The sequence below is a fragment of the Mustela nigripes genome, chromosome 16 (assembly GCF_022355385.1).
Source record: "Mustela nigripes isolate SB6536 chromosome 16, MUSNIG.SB6536, whole genome shotgun sequence".
NCBI lineage: Eukaryota > Metazoa > Chordata > Mammalia > Carnivora > Mustelidae > Mustela > Mustela nigripes.
This window is the reverse complement of record NC_081572.1, coordinates 44292222-44307773: the sequence shown is the minus strand read 5'-3', so window position 1 is coordinate 44307773 and position 15552 is coordinate 44292222. Positions and strand designations below refer to the sequence as shown.

The 15552-nt window shown below is 52.4% G+C and overlaps 1 protein-coding gene across 5 annotated transcripts in view; it reads right to left on the bottom strand.

Annotated features, from left to right (window-relative positions):
- The window catches only part of RPH3AL (rabphilin 3A like (without C2 domains)), a 141099-nt gene that overhangs the window by 65043 nt on the left and 60504 nt on the right, over window positions 1-15552 (bottom strand). The window lies entirely within an intron of this gene.

The window sequence follows — 15552 nt, the reverse complement described above, 5'->3', positions numbered from 1 at the left end:
TAAGAACTTGCTACTCCTCTGAGAACGGTTCTATCAAATCCCTGAACACAACCCTCCTAAAATCTCCTGGGCCTGGTGTGCACCTCAGGGCTTGCTTGTCACTGAGCCAATGGGCCAAGGGAGAAAGAATATAGCAGTCAATGGGTTCCACCTTCAAACTTTCCAGAAGCTCCCAATGCAGCCTGCTGCTCCCCTGGCTTGGCTCTGACAAGTCCTGAACTGGAATCCTTGAGCCTGGATTAGCTCCTTCCAGCCCAGGGGAAGAACTCCTTGTTTCTGCACCTGGCTTGCCAGCCTGGGTTCCTGGAATGGACGGTGCCTGAGCAATGGCTGAGGCCATCTTGTCCCCCAGACTCCTAGCCGCAGGTCCAGCGGGCTCCACCAGAGTCCCTGGGGGACGAGGCTGGGACCAGTGGTCTCCATGGTGTGCCCCACCATGTCACACAGTGGCCTGTGGCTCTCCAGCTCTACTCTGTCAGGAGGGAGGGCAGGCAAAGGCCCAGGTGGCGGAGGGAGCCAGCTTCCATCCATCTTGCTCCCTGCTGCGTGGTTACTTAGAATTACAACTCATAATAATGATAATAGCCACCATTTATTGAGCCCGGCACCATGCTCAGCGTTCAACACACATTATCATCATCATATTCAATCTCGTTTACATTCGCAACAGCCCTGCGAGGGTGGTTTTATGATCTGAATGTCATGGATGAGGGATTGGAAGCCCAGAGAAGTGGGGTGGCTTGATCAAGTTCGTGTTACAAGGAAGTGGCAGAGTGGGGGGGGGGGCAGGTCCGTAATAATAAAATCAAGAGCTTATATAATGCATACCATGTGCTGGGCACAGCATGGGGGTTTCACACGGATTATTCATTTAATGATGACAGGAACGGGGCAGACAGATTCAGTAACTTGTCTGGGGTCACACAAGGGAAGTGGAAAGCTGAACTGGGATCCCGGTCCTGATCTTGCCTCTTGCCCATGGCCCTCTACAACCCCCCACTTGTTAAGAAGGATGCTTCTAGGGCCCAGGAAATGAACAGACAGACATTGGCTGTGCCAGGAATGTGAACACAAGGAACCGAAAGTCCCAGAGCCAGCTCTGGCCTCCCTCAGCCCAGCCAGGGCTGCAGCCATCAACCTCTGCTTTTCAGAAGCCTAGGCCTCTCACAGATAATTTCTCACTGGAAGAGCCACCTGCCACCTGGTAGAAATTTGGCTTGGGTTCTGTTACAGGAACCTTGGTTCTTGGAATCACAGCTGAAGAAAAGACTGGATCTTTTTTTCTTTTTTTTTTTTTAAGTCCTCACAATCCAGCATCTTGAAAATGCCCTGCCCCTCTCAGCACCCTCTCAGCACTCAGCTCCAAGTAAGCCTGGCCTCTCAGGGTCCACCACAAAGCCACACCTTGGATGGGGGACACTCACTGTGGTCTCAGTGCTGGCCACGCAAGGAGCCTTTGGCCAGGTCTGCCCAACAGACCCTAGAGCACAAACTCTGCGGCTCCAGGGTCTGTGACCCCAAAGACACTGACCTTACAGCCCCATGTTTGGAAGACTTGAAATCTCTACAGGAAGACGCAAGTCAAGAGGCTCTGTTAAGCCTCCACCATCCCTCTCCCTAGAAGTTGGTGGGCAGCAACCTTAGCTGCAGGCCAGAGCTCATGCAGGCCCAGAACATTCAGTAAACACCTCTGAAGGCCGCTAACCCCAGGTTCTGGAGCAGGCTGCAAGCCCAGCAAGGCTCCCAGGTGAGGAGCAGAGAGAGAAGAAAACATACACACCCACACTTGAGGATCCCAGCCCGGCCCCCCATCCACACCCCACTGTCTGCTCCCGACACTCTAGGTACTTCCATGCTTCCAAGCTTTTTCCCAGGCTTGCTTCATGCCTAGCAAACGTCCTTCAGGCACAAAGCGAATGTCTCCTCTTCCAAGGCTCCCTCCTTGATTTACCACTACCCCCCTCCCCCGGCGAAGTACTAGTTACTCCCTCGTGTGCACTTCCACAATGAGTAGACATTTCTAGAGTGTTGACTGCATCATACTGAAATGGTCTCTCCTGGGACTGTGCCCCCTCTAAGATTATGGATGACTCCTTGGAGAAAAAGGACATCGCTTGCATTCAAATGCCCAACTTTAGCAGGTCCCTGGCATGAAGTCAGCCAGGGAAGGAGGGAGGGGCCGAGCGATAAGCAAGGCGGGGATGCCACAGGTTTTGAGGACAGGAGGGACAGATCAGATCTGGGTTTCAGAAAAAATACTTTTGCTGAGTGATTCAGTCACGTTCCTGGCCGATCTGTCCTCCACATTCTCAGCAAAGGTTCTTTTTCCAGAACATTCCTAAATGCCTATGGAATTCCAGCTCCCAGTTGGGTAAGGGAGGCGAGGCAAAGGAAGGATGCCAGGTCATTCTGGGCTGCTAGCGTGGACAACAGGTTGTATGGTGGTGAAGTAAACAGGGCGGGAAGAAGGTCAGGCTTTGGACATGCTACTGCCTGCAGTGTGAGTGGACTCCCTTGGAATAGCTGCCTGTGGTAGCTGGTACATGGGACCAGGGCTGGGGAGGAAGGCCAAGCAACAGACAAAGAGGGAGGACTAAAGCTGGGGAACTTGGCTGCAGATCAGGGAACTTTCCATGTTGATTTCACCACCCCTGGAAGGTGCTCTGGGAAGTCCAAAGCTTTGACCACCTCGTTCCCTGAGGGAGCTCTAGAAGCCTGGATGGTGCCCAAGGTGCTCAATAAATGTTTGCTTAGTCTGAAGGGGACTTGAACACTTGGATTCTTAGGGATGGATCTGGTGGAGAGGGAAAGCACAGAAGGGCAAGGGGCTGTCACAGGGGCCAGTACCTGGAGGAGGCGGAAGGGGACCTGGAGCACAACCATGGGGCCCAAAGCTGGACAAGACTGCCAACTCTCCAACGACCTCAAGTTGCTTGGCCAAAGAACAAGGTTGGGAAACGGGAGGGTTGGGGAGACTGGGGGTGGCTGGTCAGGGTCTGTGAGAAGCCAATCAGGAGACCAAGGTCTGTGAGAAGCTAAGTCATGAGACTAGGGTCTGCCTGGTTCAAGTTAGGAGACCCCATCAATCCCCCATTCCTGCGCCCACCACCTCGGCACGGGACATTCCAACACCTCGGGACCCCCACCTGTCCTCGGGGTCAGCACTGCCTTCTCTGAGTTCACAGGATTATCATTACGCTCAAAAGGTCAGTTAATATGAAAATACCCTCTCCCTCCAGTGCCTGGGACACAGTAAACATTCTTGGAGCTAAAAAATACCCTGTTGGAACTGATTTTTATTTTTCCCTAAACTTGAAAAACACAGCAGACTAGACAAACACCCTAGGGCTTCAGAACATTCCAGGAGCAGCAGCACTAATGGTCAAGGAGGGGCCCTGCTGATGAGCCCGAACAGAGTGCCAAGGAGAGCAGTGACCGGTCTAGGCAGGGTGGAGTCAGGCCCCAGCCTCAGGCCCCCCAGCCCAGGTGTTTCATTTATGCTGCTGACGTCCCCAGCATGTGCCCAGGGAATGGACAGGAGGCCATGGGTACCATGTGGGCACAGTGAGACTTGATGGTGTAGGCCGTAGGGAACAGCACACCAATCACACCTGAGCAGAGAATGAGCTGGAAAAGGAATGAGTCTCCACTGCAGGCAGTCAGGAGCTGGGTGGGGAGGCTCTGCAGGGGCTCCGGGAACTCAGGCCCCTCTCCCCGGAGGGCCCAAGCCACACTCCTGGCTACACCTGGAAGCTCAGCAAGGCAAGTGTGGTTCCCAGACAGGAGGGGTCTCGGGAAGGCCTCCTGGTCTCAGCTTCTCCATCTGTCAAGATACGCCTCCCACAGAAGGTAGGATGACAAAGGTGAGGAAAGGGTTTGGAAGGGACCTTACAGAGACCCCAAGCTGTCTCTGAGAAGGGCCTGGTTCTTTCTTGGTTTGGAAGCCCGGGCTAACGGGAGCTCTGGGAGGAGAGTGCATTCCCTGCTCTCCTCTCAGCAGGAGAGGCGCCCTATGCTCCTCACAGTGGGGGAACAGAGAACCAGCTAAATCCACCTTGAGTTAAGGTCAGCGAACAGCAAACAGCCAGGAGGGAAATGTCGTGAAGGGAAAAACAGAGGCCATTGGAGAGTGATGAAGAATCGCAGGCCCTCCAAAGTGTGGCAGCTTGCCGGAGAGGTGAGGGCCACACCACCGCCTGGAAATGTCATTATCTGTTATTTACCACAACAGAGGACAAGAGGCTGCACGAAATTACTGTTCCTGGTAACAGCCACTAAACAGATTTGCCAACACTGTTTCCTGCTGTCCGTGTTCTCTCAAAGCTACCCTGACCAGACCCCAGGAAAAGAGCTGCTAAGCCTGGATGGGGCTTGAGGGCATGCTAGACAGGTGTCCTCAGGGACGAGGCCCAACCACGGTCCCCAACACCCTAACCCAAGCCTACAGAAGCCTTTGCCCGCTCAGTGAGGAGCTGGCCTCCCAGTGATTCTGGTTCACCACTCAAGAACCCCCAGCAGACCTCCCCCCCAACACACATCCAGCCACTCAGATACTTCAGGGGTGTAACAAATCAGGGTCAGTCCCCAGGCTCACTCTGTAATAGGTCTGCTTCAGGAGGGGGGGCAAGTGCTAGGGTTGGGCACTGCACCCTATGATGGTGGGCTCTAAGGGGAATGCACTTTGTCAATAGCCTTGGTATCCCACCGGCAAGCTAGCACCAGACAGCACCTTCCTTTGCAGGGTCTCCTACATGTATTTAGCAATCTCTACTTCCCACAGGATATATGGGCAAAGGGTTGAAATGAGCAGTGAGAGTAGCTCGTTTAGCCTATTTCTCCATCTGGAAAATGGGTATAATCACTGCCCTTTGCCTACCTACCTCTGAGAGGGGCTGTGAGGGTCGTGTGGCATCAGAGAAACATCAGAGGCAAAGGAACTCTCAGAAGCACATGTCAACGCCCACACTGGCTTCCTCCTGCTGAGAGGACAGGGAAGCAACCACAGCCAGAGCCAAAGCACACTGGGAAACAAACTGATCACGGCTTTAAAACAAGAAACCCAGCTGCGTTCCGGAGGCTTGAGAAACGAGGTTTAGCTCTCAGCTGCTGCTCCGTGATCTGTGAGGCTGGTGCTGGTCCCTGGGGAGCAGGTCTGGGGCAGGAAGGCTGCAAAGGCTGACACAGCCTGAGCTTCACAGGAGGAAAGTGCTAGAAGGGCCCAAGAGACCCTCTTACCTCATGGTTTCCCTCTTACTGGGGCAGGGGCAAGGGAGGGGGAGACCGAGGCTCTGGGATGCTGCCCCAGGGTCCCCTGGGGGGATCGGAACAGAGATGTGCCTATGGCAGGCTCTCCTGACTGCAGGGCCACTTGCTGCAGGTGTGGGCAAGGCTGGCCGGTACTGGTGACAGATGCAGATGGCTCGCACCTACAGTCGTAGGCACCCCAGTAGATATGTCCATCCTCGCACTCCCTTCTGGGAAAGAACCTGACTCGCGGCCCCAGCTGGACTGCAGGCTTGGTGGAGGAGAGGAGTGAGTGTGCTCACGCATGTGCACCAGAGAAGCCTGAGCTGCAGAGTGGGGCTGTGGCCCTGGAAGAGGTGGGACTTGGGGGGAGAGAACACACCTAAGGGGGAGAGGGGTTGGGCCCCGCGTCCCTCCCCAATCCCGACCCCCAGAGGGTGTTTGTGAGCAGCCTAGAAGAGAAGGGTCACAGAGAAGTGTGAAAAATTCTCTTACGTCGTACAGCTCCTACAGATGGAATTAGATTTCCATGTACAGACCTGAAGGGGGATATCTTTGATGTTATTAAGTGAAAAAAGAAAAAAAAAAGGTTAAAAAAAAAAGGAAACCAAATAGTAAAGAATATATTATGGTCCCATTTACAGTTATGTATGTATACACACCTATGCCTACTTGTACACATGTGGAGACAGAAGGGGGCAGAAGGACAAATGCCCAGGCTGTGAAGGATGGGGGGTGGGGAGTTGAATTTTACATGCTCTGTACTGTTTGATTTCTGGAATTATTATGCAGTTACCATATGCCAGGCACTGTTTCTAGAGCTTACCATATACCTCACTCCTTCCACCCCTCCCGCCCCTGTGTGAGGTAGGTGCTATCCCTAGTCTTCATTTCCAGGTCAGGAAACTGAGGCAGAGAGGGGAGAGGCAGTTCGCGCAAGGGAGACGGTGAACAGAGGCAGCACCTCTATGCAAAGGTGAAAAGTATTTTTTGAAATTCCAAGGGGGAAAATAAATTCTAGATGAAGAGAACCAATACAAATAAGGGGAGGCTATCTTACAAGATCCTTTAATACTCTGGGCCCCAGCAACACCCCAGCCCCCCACGACACACACCCCTCCTCACTTCTGAGGGCCTGGCACCCTGTGGGGATGCTAACAGGTTGGGACAAGGGTTGGCACACTTTTTTGGCAAAAGGCCAGAAAGTAAGCATTTTAGGCTCTCTGTCACAATGATTCAAGGGTGCCACTGTCAAGTCAAAGCAGCTGTATGTGAAGTGGCAGAGCCTGTTCCCACAGAACTTGATGGACACTGAAACTTAAATTTCATGTAACTTCCATGGGTCACAAGATACCTATCTTCGATTTTTTTCAACCATTTACAAATGTAAAAGCCATTCCAGTTCAAAGGCTGTACAAAAATTGGTATTGACCCCCGATGGAGTGCCCCCAGACCTTGGGTCCCTGGTGCAGGAGAGGAACAGGGAGCAGGCAGTGTCCCCAGAATGCCACACTCAGAGCTGGAGGCGCAGGTGCTGGCAGAGTCAGGGCTCAAGGTGAAGCCCGAGTAGGGGCACTGTCAAGAGGGAGCACAAGAAGGTGGCCCCACAAGGGACAATCAGGAGGCTGGGGCAGCGCCTACCCCAGAGCAGAGGAGAACCAGCCCTCCTTGGTGGCCCAGCTCTCTCCAACAGCCTCTGCCCCCCAGCACCCTACTGGGCAGCTCCCCTGACATTAACATGGATCCATCCTTCTCAGGGTGATCCCTGTCACACCTGGGTGACCTGACTGTATGGAGCAGGTGCCCAGTGACCCATCCTGGCTCACAGGCTATACATGTGGGTGTCCTGCTTTTGACACTTCAAAAGCAGGACACCCACGTGGGGACAGTAAGTCATAGAAATGTCTCTGGATGAGTCATTTAGGCAGGGTCAAAGGGAGAAGCCAGCTGCCCCCTACTCTCCCAACATGCCGCCTGGGGTGGGAGTCTTCTACTCAACCCAGACCTTCACTTTCTCCCCGGTCACTTCAGTCTCCCCTCACCCCCGCAACATCCACCTCTGGGCTGCTCGGCTCCCTCTAGGGTCCCTCTTCAGATGCTGCGGCCTCAGATCTTGCATGCCCCAACTGGTCCCACCAGCCACTCCCCAGGCCTGCTCCTGCCCCAGCCCGGCATGCCAGGCCCTGAGCACAAGCATAGCACCTGGGCAAGGCCATCTGACCCTGCCACTGACCCTCGTGCGGCCAGGCAAGGGACAAACACACACCTGTTTCCTCCCCTGCAAAGTGGGGACCATGACCTCCCAGGGCGGACGGTAATTCAGTGGGCTCTCAATCACTGGCAGCTTCTGTTATTTACAACTCCTTTCTGTCTTTTGAGTCTCCATCCTGGTTGTTCCTCTCTGAATTCAGGCCCCTGTTATTACTACTTGGATAATTCAGCATCCAGCAGGCTCCCCAACCCACTATGCATTCCCTCATCCAAATCTGTCTCTGGAAGGAACCTCCCCAAAGACCCACCTGTTTGTCCTTTCCTTTTTCCACACCCTTCGATGGCTTTGCTGCCTATAGGATCCTCAGCAGCCCGCTAGATTCCTTCCCTCCCCCAGCCTGTCTCTCCCCGTCCACCTGCCCCCCACCGGCACTCCCCCACACCCTCAACTGCCAGCTATGGCCCATGGGCCACCAGTCCGAGCTCTCCCTCTCACCCTGCCTCTACACAGCTGTGTCTCCTGAAACGCCCTCCCCTGGGACCTCAGAGCCCACCCTCCTGGGCCCAGCTGGCTGAGAACCAGCTCTTCTCTGCAGCCCTCCAGCTCTCCGGGGGCCCTGTGCTCCAGATCCTGGATCACAACACACCTCTGTGCTACACATTCTCACACAGCCCCGCACTGTGGGTCACCACCGGTGAGCTCTGGGAGGCGGGGCTTGGCGGGAAGCTGAGCTAGGCGGAGAGTCCCCAGAGAGCCGCAGGGAGTGACCCAGTGGCCACAACTCCCCCGCCTTCTCTCTCTGGGAAGCTCCTGGCCTTGATCTCTCGGAAGGCTGTGTGCTTCCCAGAGGCCACCCTCGCTTGTCAGCTCCTCTGCTGCTTCTGTCCTGATGACCCTGAGTTCAAGGTCAGTGGCACAACGGAGTGAACAGAATGGGCTCTGAACTGCACAGAATGGCCAAGAAAGAAGCCAGCGTGGGGGCAGAAAAGCCACACCACAGGCACCGGAACAGCAAGAGAGAAGTGTGCCCTCGTGGAGATATTCTGTTCCTTAGATGCTGGAGGGAGGCAAATGTTGCCTCCTGTGTGTGTGTGTGTGCGTGTGTGGTGTCTGGTCCGTCCTGCAACAGCAGCCAAGTCAATTCCTGCCAAGCAGCCTGGGCAACACACAAGCAGCCAGAGCAGGCCCACAGGGCAGACGAATTAAGTGACTTTTCCTGGGAATTGAGGAAACATGAGTAGCTGAATGAAAAAAATTCATCTTGGTAATGAGGCACAAACACACGTCTTCTACATCTGAATTAGGTCGAGGAGGAGAAAGGACAAGGCGAGGAGAGGATGTGGCTGCTGTTGGAGGAGGTTGCTGTTTTTGTGGTCTGAACACAGCCGCTGGGGATGGGGGCAGGGCAGGGGGCTGGACGGGGCATGGGGGTAGGGCTCAGGCGTGACCTTCAGCCATCCAGGAGGCGGACCCATGAAAACCTACCCCCTCCCAGCCCTCCTGCACCTTTGGTGGCATTGTGAAAACAGTGTGGGTGCCATGGAGACCTGCAGGACAACTCCCCAGGAAAGGAGACACAGAATCACAATGGCAATGCCACTTCTGGAGAGGATGGAAAGCAGAACCTTGAAGAGAGATGTGCATATCCATATTCCTCACAGCAGAGAGAATGTGGAAGCAACCCACATTCCCACCGACCCATGCATGCATGGACAAAGTGAGTTAGGTACACCCAGTGGAGTATTATACGGCCTTAAAAAAGCAGGCAATTCTGACACAGACTCCCACATGCATGGACCCTGGAGACATCATGCTAAGTGAAAGAAGCCAGTCGCAAAAAGACAAATGCTCCAGGATTCTGTTTATATGAGGCACCTGGAGAAGTCAGACTCCCAGAGACAAGAAGTAGGCTGGTGGGTGGCAGGGACTGGGGTGGGTGGGAATGGGGGTTAGTGTTTAATGGGTGCAGAGTTTTGGGTTTGCAAGATGAGAAGGTTCTGGAGATGGATGTTGATGGTAGACAACAATGTGAATGGACTTAATGCCCCGGAATTCTACCCTTAAAAACAGTTAAAATCATAAATTTTATGGAATGTACATTTTACCACAAATTAAAACATTTCTAGAAACTGCCTCCTGTTTTGGGGGACTCAAGCACATCAAAGGAGCAGGATGGAGCAGCCCCCACCATGTAGGCCCAACAAGGGGCAGCCTACAGAGATCTGAAGGGTCATCTGTGGGGCTTCTCCCTCCTCAGGCTCCCCGGCCTTCTTTCTTCTGCTTCTCATTTGTGCCTCGCTCTTTAGCATCTTGTCTGCTCACCCCTCCCTTCCCTGGGCCTGGGACGCTTTCTTCAGATCCCACGTCAATTTCTTGTCATCATCTCAGCTCAATGTCATCTCACAGGGGCCCACCCATGCTTCCAAAATAAAACAGCTCCTTACTACTCCTGCCCCACTGGCTGTCACTGTGCCTCCCCCTCTTCCCTATGGTTTGGTCTGCTGCTTTCTGGGATTAGCGTATTTAGTTATTCTTGCCCATCTTGCCTTTCTAGGTCATCCACTCCATGGAGGTGAGGCAGGGCCCCAGTGTGTAGCCAGGATGCTCAGGACCGGCCTGCTTGGTTTCAAATCCTGGCTCCCCAACTAACTTGCTAAGGGTCCCTGGGTGAGGCTTAACCGATCAGTTTCCCCATCTGAAAAAGGGCAATGAGGACAGTGCTGACCCCACAGGATGGTTAGCAGGACTGAGTACGTTCATGCGTGAAAAGTGCTTACAACACTGTTTGCACGGCCAGTGAGAGGAGTTACTAGCCCCGCTTCCGAGGGCTGGGCTGCCTCCTGCCTTGTTCATCGCTGGTACCGCCACAGCCTGGAACACAGTCAGTGCCTAATAAAGACTGCAGAATGAGCGGAGGACAGAATTCTGCAGACAGACAGCCCTTCATGTAAGTCCGTTTCATTTGCAAGGCCTAGGGAGCTGAGCTGGCCCCAAAAGGAAGTGAAAGTTCCCCAACAGGGCTGCTCCATTCTGTTGCCCGCATCAGCCCTTGGCTCCTCAAGGTGGGCTCGACCCGGCCCCAGGTATTTAGCTTTCACACTGGGAACATCCAGAGAACATGCAGGCTGCTTGGGAAGGTTTTGGGAAAAGGGCTAGAAGAGCTGTTTCCCCCAGTGGTGGTGAGGGCAGCCAGCCAGCCCCTCTGCCAGCACTGAACCGAGCAGAGGTGGGAGGGCAGCCTCCAGACAGGGCCATCTGGGGGGGGAGGTCCCCAAAAGTGTCATCCATGTTGACACAGACACTCATTCTGGGAGGGGGTCCCACATAGAGCTCCTTGCTCAGAAGGGGGCCTGCTTATCCCTCTGGCCCTCCCCCTGCTTGTGCTCCCTCTCTCCCTGACAAATAAATACAAGCTCGAATAAATAAATAAATAAATCCGAGATCCATGTAGAATTGACTTTTGTGCCCAGAGTGAGGTAAGTCAAGATACATTTTTTTTTTCCAGATGAATATCCAAACAGCTTTGCATTATTTATTCAAAAGACCATTCTCTGCCCATCAGTGGCTCCACTGCCCTAAATTACACTTTCTATTTTCTCTCATCTTTGTCTCTGGTCTATGGGAATACTGATTTTCTGACAAGTAGTATTAAACTTGTAGGCAACAACCCTGCTAATAAATTCACCTACTAATTGTGACCATTTGTATTTAAATTTTGTCAGATGCTCTCGTTACATAATGACGTTATTCACAGAGGATGACAGCTTTAGCTCTGCTTCTCCAAAATGTACACCATACATTTCTTTCCTTGCCTGATTGCACTGGGCCGGGGCTAGTTCAATGTTCGATAGAAGCAGTGATAAACATACATAGAACTTGCCTTATTCCTGATTTTAAAGGAAAGTTCTCGATATTTAACCCGCGAATATGCTTCTTCTCCTGCATTCTTTAGAAAGATGAAACCCTGGGGCGCCTGGGTGGCTCAGTGGGTTAAAGCCTCTGCCTTCGGCTCAAGTCATGATCTCAGGGTCCTGAGATTGGGCCCCATGTCGGGCTCTCTGCTCAGCTGGGAGCCTGTTTCCCCACCTCTCTCTCTGCCTGCCTCTCTGCTTACTTGTGATTTCTATCAAATAAATAAATAAAATCTTAAAAAAATAATAATAAATAAAGATGAAACCCTGCTTCTCCAAGGAAGGGAAATGCTGTGACTGCTTTGGCCTGAAGGAGAGGAGGCCCAGCATGGCTCAGCAAACACCCCCGGGGGACCCAGCTCCCCATCACCCGGCTGGGTGACCCAAGTAGGCCACGTGACCTCAACTGAACCCTTACTCTCCAGCTGTGCTGGGGAACAGCCTCACCACCCCTGCTCTCCCTATAGCTTCGTCCTGATGCTCAAACAAGGGGTTTTGTGAAAGAGCTTTCTAAAGCCCAAGGGACATCGTAAGGTAAGAAAGACCACAGGTTTGGTGTCCACTGTTTGCAAGAGAAAGGATGGCCTGAGGGAGGCTGTGGGGACCCTGAGCTGGGGTGTGTGTGGTGTGGGGGTGGGGAGGTGTGGGGGAGGGCAAGGCAAGCAGAGGGCCAGAAACACGGGCCTGAGTCTGAGCCGGTGGTGGGGGCTAGTGCTGGGGCTGGGATCTTAGAGCAGAAGCTTTCTTTTTCCCCGGGGACTCAGCACACACTGTGGTGACCACTGTTTTCCGGGCAGGCCCCTCTGTCCACACCTTGGAACACATTTTGGCTGAGGCCAGAACAGCTGCGACTGCTTCCCTGTCACGGTGACAGTGCCATCCCAGGCTCAGGCTGGCTCTCCTGCAGCTCCGTCTGGCCTCCCCCATGGTTGGTGCAGACAAGACTCTCAATCAAACCGAAAGCTGGCTGACTCAGCTGCTAAGCAATCAGAAGCGCCAGGCCTCTCTAATTAGCAGCCAGCCCCTCTCCCTTCCCACCACATCCCTGCCATAATGAGGGCTGGTGGCCCAGGCGTGCAGGCCCAATTACCGAGGGGGTCACCGCACCAAGGCATGCCCAGCATCACGGGCTCTGCTGGCACGCTCATTAGCTTGTGGCTGCTGAATGTACCAGGGATCTTCCTGGGGATAGCTCCATGTGGCCAGGAGCACCTGAGACTTAGATCTGGACACCTCCCAGATCTCCCAGTGTCCCTTCTGCAGCCTGCCCCCACCCCTACATTGGGACTGCAACCCACGCGTGTGCATAGTAATGGCACTGGCAGGCAGGCAGGGGGCCCACGGCCCCCCATCACACAGGACAGGCCCAGTAACCTCTCACTCTGGCCTGGCTGCAGTCTAGGACCTGCTTTTCCTCCTGCGACCCTCCATCACCCACCTGCTTCGATACAGTGAAAAGATGGATTTTCTTAGAACATGGCCCCCATGCAATTGCTGCCTCATCTCCAGCCCCACTGTCTCACCCCCAAGGACAGGCAGTGCCTAACTCGCCACTCACTGTCGCTTTATGTCCCCCTGCCATCCACTCACCAGACAGCAGAGAGGCTCATCACTTATAAAGACAAATCAGATCACATCACACCATGCTCACAACACTCCACTGGCATCCCATGAAACTTAGAATCAAATCTCAACTCCTGACCTTGACTTACAAAGCTCTCATGTGATGGGCATGTCCACCTCTGCCCCAGAGGCCTTAATCAGTTCCTTGAACATGTCCAGCTGCTCTCCCCCTCAGGAACTTCATGCTGGCTACTCCCTCTGCCTGGAAAACACTTTTCCATCCAGATCTTCCCAGAGCTGGGTCCTGCTTGTGCTCGGGTCTAAGCTCAGAAAGGCCCTCCTAGTTGTACCCTACCACACTGCCCTGTTCTAACTCACTCATACCAGATAGTATTTTGTTTGTTTGTTGTTCCCCTCCTCCTGGAAAAAGGCTCCATGAGAACAAGGGCTTTGTCTCTCTTGCTCATGGTATTGCCAGCACCTAGAACAGGGCCTGCATATAGTGGGCCCTCTACTATTTGCAGAATGAATGAATGAATGAATGAATGAATGAATGAATGAACAAATGAATGACACCATCTTCTCAAGGATGAAGAAGAAAACACACAAATGCCTACTTGCACCCTCTCCTCCCACTTCTACCCAGGAGCAACTTCCCTTGGAAACCCAAAGGCCTCTTCACCTTGCTGCCCAAGCCAAGATCAGATTCTCAGCCCACAGCAAAATATGAACAATTTCAAACTGGACCAGCCCAGGGCTGTCTGGGTTAAGCCCAGGGCTCAGTCGGTTAAGCTTCCGCCTTGGGCTCACATCAGGATCCTAGGGTCCTGAGATCAGGCCCCATATAGGGCTCCCTGCTCAGCAGGAGTTCCATCTTTGGAACTCTCTCTCTCCCTTTCCCTCTGTGTGTGCTCTCTTTCCCTCTCTAGCTCTGACTCTCTCTCAAATAAATATATAAAACCTTAAAAAAGAGAAAAACTGGAACAGCCCAGTACTCCAGGGTACAATGGGGTGGGGAGTGTCCAGAGCATCTAGAAGAACATTTTTTACCACCCCTCCCCCAAGCAGCTGGGATCCTCCCCCGGGATTGCCACTGTTGTCTAGGACATGGCTCTCCAAGGACCCTTCACCAGTCAAGACAGCATCCTGCCCCAATAGCAGAGGTCCCATACTTTTCCAGGCAAAGAGAAAAGCCTCTGCCCCCTCGTCATGGTCCTGTAAACCTGAACATTAATAGCAGTTGTGGGTTGAGGGGCAGAAAGGGGAAATGGGCTGCTGGGCCCCACTGTCCCAGGCAGAAGTCATAAAGTACAACCCTATCTGCCCAAGGGCTGGGAGCAAGACATTCTGAGTCCCTCTGCCTACTGCCTCTGTTGGTATCTAGTCCGGGGCCATGGAAGGGTTAAGGAGAGGCAGGCACACGAGTGCCCACCCCTATCCTGCCACCCAGGCCCCGGCCACATCTCCACTGTTCTTGAGACCCTTGCGACTCCACAGTCCTTAGCCCAGGTCATCACATGTCCCAGAATGGGAGGGGAAATGACCTTAGCTGAAATCCTGACTTTTCCACTTATTAGTTCAGTGTATTGACCCTTTTGCATCTGGGTTCCCTAACCCAGTTTTTGAATGCCACTCAAAATGACTTTATCAAGGTTGCCAACAGCTTTCACACGGCTAAGTCCATGTTTACTTCTTTGACTTCTCTATATCCTACAGTCCTCTCGGCTCTAGCCACTTCACTCCACCCCATCCCCAATCTTCTATTTCCTATTATTTCTTCCTAGAATGTATTGCTTCCTGAAACATTATTATTTATTTGATCATTATTTGGTTTTTGTTCCCTCATCCAATATAATCTCAAGAGAGAAGTTTCTATCTCTGTCTTGTTGACTAAAATAACTTGAGGCTTAAAACAAATGGAAGATAAGTACCAGTAAAACTAGAGTGAAAAACAAAGGAAAGAGGGAGATATGGTATCTTGGGAACAGCTCTCTAACCTAGGAAGGTAGTAAAGGGAAGTCCCATAATGACAGCTATGCAGCAGTTAAGTTTACACTGGAGTAGGACTAAAGATCCAAAAGAGGGAAAAATGTAGGCTCCATGCAATAGACAGTAAAATTGGGATGCTAAATAATCCTAAGGATTGGAAGGCATGTTATTCTTGGGTCAGTAAGAAAAGAAAGGCCATTAGAAACTCCAGGAAAAACAAAAAGTTATTTTAAGAAGTCTGGGACTCGATCTGAAACAATTTAATATGTGGCACCATTTAAGTAACCAGTGGAGTATAAGAAAAGGGAAAAATCCACTTGACTTTGCAGCAAAGATCATTCTCATTTGATGGACCAGGGATCGAGAGCAGATCAAAAGAATTAGAAGTATAATCCTAGCACACTGTTTCGCCCTGAGGAGAATTTTAGTTCTTTAATAACTAAAAAAGTTTTCTGAGTACTTCTGTGCCAGACAAGATTGTTAAGACCCAATGAATATAATATTTAATCCTCACAATTTTCTAAGGTACATTATCCCTATTTTACAGATGAGGAAGATGAGGCTCAAAATATTAAACCAGTTTTCTGAGATCATCCAGCTAGTGGAAAAGCTGAACTTATACCAAGGCCTGTG